The sequence below is a fragment of the Panthera onca genome, chromosome A2 (assembly GCF_046562875.1).
Source record: "Panthera onca isolate mPanOnc1 chromosome A2, mPanOnc1 haplotype 2, whole genome shotgun sequence".
In the NCBI taxonomy this organism is placed as follows: domain Eukaryota; kingdom Metazoa; phylum Chordata; class Mammalia; order Carnivora; family Felidae; genus Panthera; species Panthera onca.
Genome location: NC_138340.1, coordinates 83,835,242 through 83,842,524, shown reverse-complemented (window position 1 = coordinate 83,842,524; position 7,283 = coordinate 83,835,242). Strand labels below are relative to the sequence as shown.

Genomic DNA, 7,283 nt, shown 5'->3' with positions numbered 1-7,283 from the left:
GTTGGCTCCCCAGAGGTGTGTATTTCCTATGGTTCAATGTCAATTCTTTTATTTTTTATTTTTTTTATTTTTTTAACGTTTATTTATTTTTGAGACAGAGAGAGATGGAGCATGAACAGGGGAGGGTAAGAGAGAGAGGGAGACACAGAATCTGAAACAGGCTCCAGGCTCTGAGCCATCAGCACAGAGCCTGACACGGGGCTTGAACTCACGAACCGCGAGATCATGACCTGAGCCGAAGTCAGATGCTTAACCGACTGAGCCACCCAGGCGCCCCTCCTACGGTTCATATGTGGGCCCTGCATCAGGGAGTCAGCATAGGAGCCATTTACAAAGGCTCTACAAAATGCTGGTGGCAGATAACAAAACTGGCCAGCTGGAAGAGACATAAGGTATAGAGATGGTTTTACTTGCTAGTACAGTCATATTCTGATGTTAGTATACTCTGGCAGGTATTCAAAAGCTGACTGTTTTTATCATGTTGTGCTTTCATAGGTATCTCAAAGATTCTCCTACTGAGAACAACTAACTTCAACTACCTAAATGAGGCCAAAGCCATTCCACCAGACTCCTGCTTATCTGCCCCCCTCAGCTCCAGCATTCTGCCGTACCCTGCAGGGCTCTTTCCAGGCAGATCTCAAAGCAGCTGCATGAGACGCACTCAGATAGGATCTATTTTAAAATGACATCAGAACCACCCCTTCAAAGTCAACCCTTTTATATGATAAAACTAGTTTTTGAGCCATCTCTGCTGAAATTTTTGCATAATTGTCTTTGTAACTCACTTAAGAATATGAGAGAAGAAAAAAAAAAAGACTATGAGAAAAGATACCACCTATTGGTTTGTTTTTAGCCTTTGGACCTCAACTGAAGCTAAGGCAGGAAGAATTCCATTTTTAAATTGTGTTAATAAACAAGCAAATCAGGATATTTTAAGTGTCAGTGCTGAAGCAAGTTAACACCATGGAGACACTATGAAAGAAAAAAATCAACAAAGTTTGGGTATGGGGAAAAAGAAGAAGCAGGAGTTAAGCATGACTTTAAGCATTAAGTTTGATGTATTAAAGGAAATTATGGGGGATTATTGCATAACTAGAATAAATTGACCATAGCCTTTTATTCATCTTCTTAGTCTTTTCTTTTCCCCCCAAATTCCTGTTACAATCCAGCAAAGAATTAATAAGCTAACAACCTATAGAGAAGAAGAGATATGGGGCAGATATAATAGTAAAGTTATGGTCATTCTGCAAAAGCAAGAAGCACCCCTACTCAAGGTTTGGTTTGGATGTTAAAACTGATGACCCTACATACACACCAAGAGGGTATGAAAAGCTTTATTACTTACATAACTGTTGTCTCTAGGGAGAGCAGGGCAGGAATTTCAAACAGGTCTGAAATAGCTTATGAGAGCAAAGAAAGGAAACTAGCCTGGATTTTGTTGCAGTTAGGATGTGGAAATAGATGCAGAGTTCCCACGTAAGCAGGTAGAGATTTGCAAGGTTTGAATCTTTTACTGGTTCCAAGGTAGGGAGCACCCAGGTTTTCTTATCAGCTTGCCCAGTTGTGGGATACCAGGGGTATGGGAAGGGATGAGGCTTCAAAGCTGTCAGTGGTCAATCATCAAACAATGAAGTCCGTCTCCTCATGACAGTAGACTTTTTGAATCAGACAAAACAGTTGAAAGAAAGGCAAATCGCTGATTGGGAAAATTAGAGCCATTTTCAAGCAGAGGCAGGAAATTTAATTAAAAGTGAGGGTGTTTGTCATAGAGAAACTCTGAGAGGCATGTAGCAAGAACTATGAGGCTGAAATGAGGCTCATACTTTTCAGGAACAGCTTATGGGAGCCAAGGACCAGTGAGGTAAAGCTTTCAAAACACAGAAGGAAAATGACTTCTCATTTATGAATCACGTTGAGTGGGAAAAAAAAGTCATTTTCAGACATTCAAGGTAAAACAATTTATTTACCATGATGACTCTCCTTAGGAAACGAAGGAAGGACAAAGGTTGGCATGATTGCGTATTTTCCAGTCATTTAACGTATACATGGGAACATATGGAGGAAAACAGTGATTTACATAAACAACTAAGAAAATTCTTAAGATATACTATGGTTGAAACAAACAAAAAACAAAGAGAGGTCAACGGCAAAATTTGTTTTCTGGCCCAGAAGAGCAACAAATCATGATTGTAGATGAAGAAGTCCTTCCATAAATAAAAGGAATAGGAAGTAGAAGAAGGACAAGGGAGAGGAAAAAGGGAGAGAAAATATGAAGGGAAGGAAGGAATGAAGAAAGGAAGGAAGGGAGGAAGGTAGGAAGGTAGGAAGGAAGGAAGGACAAAGTTTGGCATGATTGCGTATTTTCCAGTCATTTAACATATACATGGGAACACATGGAGGAAAACAGTGATTTACATAAACAACTAAGAAAAAAACTTAAGAAATTATTATCAGTATGAATAGGAAAAAGTTCCATTAGACAATAAGTACAATTATAGTACACTACAGTATTTTATTCAGTAGGGAATTATGTTTACAGTCTCATAGCAATGTTTACAGTCTCATAGCAATATAAACATTGACTGTTGATTTAACCAAAAATTGTAATTATAAAGGAAAGATGGAAGGACCAGTAGTAGGAGTATGGTGTAAGAAGGCATATCCTCAGCTACCATATTAGAATGCCAGTAGATATAAAAATTCATCACTGAATTAGCCAAATAGAAATATGAATATAAATGATGACATATAAAAATATTACTGTTATGCCCAGAATTTATGATCCTCAAAGACCACCAGGGAGCCGAGTCCAATGCAAAAGCAAAGAGCCTTTATTCGAGCTAGCTCGAGCTCAATCCCCTACCTGCACCTACACAGCAGTGAGATACCGGAGAGAGAGAGTGTTTCAAAAGCACAAAGGTTTTATAGGGGTCTAGGGGCAGTTGGGGGGGTGATGGCCGTGGCCTTAGCCGATTGGCTGGGGAAGGGTCAGAGTCCCGTTGCGCTGGTTGTAGGGCATGGTTTGAACGGGAAGTTTGAACGGGTGAGTGGGAAGTTACTCAAGGGGAGGAGGCATGGTCTAAGGTTTGAACAGGAATTCCTTTCTGTGGTTTTCGGGAAAGGGGCCATGTCGGGGACTTAGTCACTCAAGATGGAGGACACAAAACAAGATGGAGGCGGCTGGCCTAGGTCCGCTCTTTCAATTACAAAGTGGTTCTTTGAGAGCAAAAAAGAATTAAAAATATAATCCCTTCAGTATTCTTCGACATTTTGATTGTAAGCATGTATTACTTTGAAAAAAATAAAATGATTTTAATAATTAGAAATTAAAGTCAGGTGGACCTGAGAAGAAAAGGTGGGCTTAGGTTTAAATGTGTGGAGTTTGGAAAAAAAATTTTTAAACGTTTATTTATTTTTGAGACAGACAGAGACAGAATGCGAGTGGGTTAGGGGCAGAGAGAGGAGACACAGAATCCGAAGCAGGCTCCAGGCTCTGATCCGTCAGCACAGAGCCCAACATGGGGCTCAAACTCACGAGCTGTGAGATCATGACATAAGCTGAAGTCGGAGGCTCAACCACTGAGCCACTCAGGTGCCCTGAAAGAAAATTTTTTAATGTTTATTTATTTTTGAGAGACAGAGAGAGAGAGAGCGTGCGTGCATAGGGGAGGGTCAGAGAGAGAGAGGGAGACACAGACTCTGAAGGAGGCTCCAAGCTCTGAGCTGTCACCACAGAGCCCAATGTGGGGCTCAAACTCACAAACCGCAAGATCATGACCTGAGCTGAAGTCAGACACTTAACTGACTGAGCCACCCAGGCGCCCCTAAACAAGTGGAGTTTGAGATCACTGCATGATGCGGCCCTCAAACATTACCTGCTGATTTGATATTAGGGCTGAACTGGATAAAAGTAGAGAAACAAATACTAGACTCTTATAATAGAGAAGACATCTCAACCAGAGAAGTAAATTGTTCAAGGAACTTATGTATAAAAAATCAGCAATACAGAATGAAAAAAACAGAATATGCCATTAAATTGCAGAAAGATCAAATTCTCCTCCAAGTATAGATTTCTATATTCATTTTTCTCACATGCTTCATTATTTTTCTAGAATTTCAATAATTCCCTTCTTTCTTTCACTATAAAAATAATACTCATGAACAAACAAACACAAACCTCCCATCTCAAAAAGAAATTATTAGCAGAAATAATTTAAACTAGCAGAAGCAAATGCTCAGGAAGCATATAGATACTATGACTATCAAACTGTAACATGGGGGCCCCTGGGTGGTCCAGTTGGTTGAGCGTCGGACTTCAGCTCAGGTCATGATCTCACATTTCATGAGTTTGAGCCCTGCATAGGGCTCTGTGCTGACAGCTCAGAGCCTGGAGCCTGCTTTGGATTCTGTGTCTCCCTCTCTCTCTACCCCTCTCCTGCTCATGCTCTCCTTCTGTCTCTCAAAAATAAACAAATGTTATAAAAAAATTTAAAAAACTGTAATGTGAGTGGCATAGATATTGTTTTCTCCAAAGTAGCCATTAATAATACTAAGTTTCAGTAGTGAAAATTCTATTTAATGATCTTACGTATTTTTTCAATGGCTAAAACAAGGGATTAACATGATACATTGTAAATGTTCCTTACTGAAACAGAAATGCTACTTTTTCTATGTGAATTGAACATTGACTTAAATCTTAAAAACAAATAAACAGTTTTTGATGGTTTTAATCGTTTCTATTTGCTTTCAATAAGCTTATAAAATATTAATCAAAAACTTCTACAGCAATGAACTCAAAACAGACCCCCACTGAAGTCTTTGTGATGATTTTAGAGTAAGGAGAAATACACATTCCTTCCACTATGTCACTACACAGGAAAACTGTTTCATAATAAATGATCTCACAAGAATTTCATAATGATGAACATATGCTCAGCTTTTTAAAATCCTATAGTTTCAATGTTTAAAATTAAACAGAGACAAAAATGCAGAGAATACCCATCTTCTGAACACAGAAAGAAAAAATAAAATGTAAATAAGATCTACCCTTTGTAAGCACATTTTTTAAAAGACCTTTTTTGGGCATATTCCTAATTATTCCCTTTGAGTAAATACAGCAAATTAAAATTGGATTTTAGATACATACCTGCATGACTCAAAATCTTTAGAAATGCTTTGCTGAATTATATACCACCAGCAATTTCTCTCCCATACTTGCAAAAATCCTGGATTACCATTTTTTAAATATATACAAATTTATTAGGAAAAATGATGTTGTACATTTATTTAATCTTTTTTCTTTATTATTTGCGATATTTATTTATTTATTGTTTGTTCGTTTGTTTATTTATTTATTTATTTATTTATTTATTTATTCATTTATTTATTTTTACCAAGTAGAGATATAAACCTTTACTTCACGACTTCGTCATAATTCACTTTCTAGTAAGACATGTACTGAGGACAGTTTAAAATACTAGGAAAGCTAGATGCTGGGTGTCTTCCAGGCAGGGAGCAAAGGTGTGGTCACTCCAGGGCCAATGTATTCCTGGGGATCTCCAGGCAGCATAGGCCACACGCACCAGCATCATCCAACCCCAGATTTACTTGGAGCCACCTCTTTTCTTGGGGCCGTTAGTCCTCATTTCATGCCAAATTCTCACTAGAGACTCCCTGTTCTTCCACGTGAGTTCATGACCATAAGTAATATACCATATTCCAAAGACAGCTGCCCCAAGATGTGCTGCATGATCAAAAAATTTCCATCCCAGGATCATTCCTGCTGTGTCCATAGTAATAATGGCTTTTAGGGCATTCCCTGCTGTGAATGTGAACATTAGAAGGAAGATAATGGCGAGCCTCCCTTCTGGGATCTTTGTGTACACAGTAGCAAGGACAGTCATGATAGCGCCTGATGCACCGAGTGATGGTCCATATCTTCCTGTGGCGAATTTACACACATAACTGACCAAATTGGAAATAACGCCTGCAGATAAGTACACTGCCATGGACTGTTCTTGACCCAGAATGTTCACTATGCTGGAGAAGAAGCTCCACAAAACATACATATTTGCTGCCATGTGAAACAAGGAGAAATGACTGAATATTGACAGCAATATTGGAGAACAAAGGACCTTTGAGGCTGAGTTGGATGTGAAATATCTGATCACTGTCTGCTGTAGAGAAGGTACTCTCCATAAACAGAATACAAAAACATTTGCAGCTATGATACCTTTTGGTTTGATTTCTCTTCCCTTGAATGACTAAAACGTGTAAGCTAACATAAACCTGTCACAGTCTGCTGGTCATCACTTAGGTTATTCCAGCACTTGTTAATCTCTTTCCTGAAGTCTCCTTCCTTTTGTGGTCTTATGCTGTCCAACCAACCAGATTTTATACCATCAAAATAACTCTGGACCCTGGATTTCAGTGATTCATATGGCCAAATGACAGCTGATCCAAATGCACACCTTGTAAACCCAACAGTGAAAAACAAGGGCTTTACAAGGGTCCTTATAGGACAGGGAGAAGGATAAAAGACTGTTTCTTCTACAGGAGGAATCAAAGCACTTCTCTTGCATGTTTCACCACTTGTTCCGGTGATCTTCTAGGTTCAACCTTCCTGGGTGCTTTTCTGAATCCACATTTTTGCTGAATAAAAAAGTTAAACCTGCGTCCAAGCAGTCATGACAGGGCTGGGGCCACACTGAGCTCCTTGCAGCTGCGGCCGCCTGCCAGCAGAGCCACGCCTGGCCACAGCCCCAGCCTCTCTGCACCCAGCCTCCTATATCTAAACTTTTACTGCATATTCCACTTATTAGTAAAAGCTTTTTAATACTGATAATAATACTTTGTAACATGTTACAAATATTTTCACATTTTTCAATTTATTTTTAATAGATCAAATTATGGTGGTGATGGTTCTATCACCTGCATATATCTATTAGAGTATGAAAATAAAATTCAATGTTCAGATGAAACATCATATAATGTTACCGAGTCTTTTTTGTTTGTTTGTTTTTGAGCTGAGTGTTCTTTGTCACAAATATATCAAAGAAGAAGCTCAAGGCTAAAACTTTATTCATGAACAGGGAACTGGACATGACATCATTCTTTTCATTCAATTAGCTAGTCTTGTTTTTAAATTTTTTTAGAACTCCTGATTAAATTGGTTAAACCAGTTGAGTCCAATTCATCTGCTTTGAGATACGATAATTTTTCTCAGATACCATAAACATGACAAAAATAATTTTCAGTTTTTTCAAATTACCCTAAATATGATA

At 38.6% G+C, this 7,283-nt stretch overlaps 1 pseudogene across 1 annotated transcript; it reads right to left on the bottom strand.

Moving 5' to 3' along the window:
• Nucleotides 1-5,603: 5,603 nt before the first annotated feature.
• On the bottom strand, nt 5,604-6,860 carry LOC132676427 (presenilin-associated rhomboid-like protein, mitochondrial; annotated as a pseudogene). Its single transcript, XR_013551296.1, has 2 exons — nt 6,289-6,860; nt 5,604-6,232 (listed from the first exon to the last, which is right to left on the bottom strand). The product of XR_013551296.1 is annotated as a presenilin-associated rhomboid-like protein, mitochondrial (transcript).
• Nucleotides 6,861-7,283: the final 423 nt, after the last annotated feature.